Consider the following 1,994-nt stretch of genomic DNA (forward strand, 5'->3'; position numbering starts at 1 on the left):
CTGTATATTTCAATCATTTTATGCAGGAAAAATAATGAGGCTAAGCTAATATAGACACCACATCTAGGGAAATACATGCTAAACAATAAATGAACAATGCATGTGATGAATTATGCATGATTTTATATTAGTTAATGAAATAGATTCATATTAAATGATAATGAAGGATTTCTGGGCCTACTTTTGAGTTTGATGTTAAAGTAAATCACTGTGCTAGAATTCCTCCTGACAGACATGGCAGTGTAAATCTCTCCATGTGGCCTATTCAATGCATCCTCCTTAATGAGGAAGGAGGAAGGTTGGAAGTATTACAATGCTGAAATACAGAAGTGAAGCTGTAGGTGGATAAGGGACTAAAATATGGAGAAAGAAAATAGCATGTAGGCGTTTGCTTATGAATGAATGTTTTCAGCAAAGTCACCTACAGATCAGTCTCCACTGTGGGAAGTGGGGGTTCTGTCTTCTCCCTGACCTCTACTATCCAATTTTGCCGTTTCTTCTTTTCTGAGGTTTCTTTTGTCATGTAGTGATTTGCCTTCCATGAGTCCTGTTTTCCATGCTTTTTAGCCAGTTAGCTCAGCTGGTGGTAATGAGGCCATCGATCAGTTCTGGAGGCAGCACGGGTGGGGGGGTGACATTCATCGTTTGGTGATGTGTTTCCACGGCTGGAGCCAGCTGTCAGGCTTTCTTGCAAGAATAGTGGCTATGTTGTTGTCAGAACCTACTAAATATCAGGTGCTTCACATGCCTTCTCTAGCTGAATACTCACAACTTCCCTTTGAGCTGGTGTTTACCCTTCACTAGTCAGCAAACATAGGCCACTGGAGGACAGATTTATGGCGAAGGTCCCATCCTAGTAAGCAACCAACCGAGAAAGTAAGATCAGAGCTCTCACTCCAAAGCTTGTGCTCTTATCCAGTGATTACTTCTCAAATGTTTACCTGGTCACAGAGAGATATGAGTAAGAGTAGAACTAAATGCATGAGGAGTATTTGTCGCCACTTGGAAAAACTCCAAATATTTTGTCTATGGCTTTATTTTTATATATGAAAGATGGCACATGCACATTTGCCTCTCTGTGTTTGTACCTGATACTTATTCTTGACCTTTATAGAGGTAGAAATAAGCAAATGACCAGGCAAACAACTACTAATCCTAGTAATTATTAAGCAACCTCTGTGAAATGAATGAATGCTTCAAATGCACTAGACTTTTTCCTACCCCTGTTGGACTATTATTTTCCTCTTCAGGGATGTATACTTCTGTCACCCACAAACTTGAGACATATCATAGACTGGGGAGCTCCTTAATTGTATTTTTGGATCTTTTGGCACCTGCTTCAAGATCAAGTTACAGTCTTTTCTTTTGATTGAAGTATAGTTGATTTATACTATCACATTAGTTTCAGGTGAATAGCAAAATAAACCAGTTATATTTATCTTTTCTTTTTCAGATTTTTTTCCCATTGTAAACTATTCCTAGATATTGGATATAGTTCCCTGTATTATATAGTAGGTCCTTGTTGTTTATTTTTTATACAGTAGTATGTATATGTTAATCTTCAACTCCTAATTTATCCCTCCCTCTTTTCCCCCTTTGGTAACCATAAGTTTGTTTACTATGTCTCTGAGTCTATTTCTGTTCTGTAGACAAGTTTACATGTACTATTTTAGATATTCCATATAATACAGAGGAATCAGAAAGTACTTTTTGTGACTAGCTTATTTCACTTAGCAGGTCCCCAAAGTTCATCTGTGTCAGAATTCCCTTCCTTTTCTAGCCTGAAAAATATTCCATTGAATGCATGTACCACAATTTTTTGTCCATTCATCAGTCAATGAACATTTGGGTTGCTTCCATCTTTGAGCAATTATTGTGAAGAGTGCTGCTATGAATACAGGTGTGCAAATAAATATCTGCTCAATACCCTGCTTTCAATTCTTTTGGATATATACCTAAAAGTACAATTGATGGATCATATGACCATCCCACCA

This window comes from Cervus elaphus, chromosome 9 (genome assembly GCF_910594005.1).
Source record: "Cervus elaphus chromosome 9, mCerEla1.1, whole genome shotgun sequence".
NCBI classification, from domain to species: domain Eukaryota; kingdom Metazoa; phylum Chordata; class Mammalia; order Artiodactyla; family Cervidae; genus Cervus; species Cervus elaphus.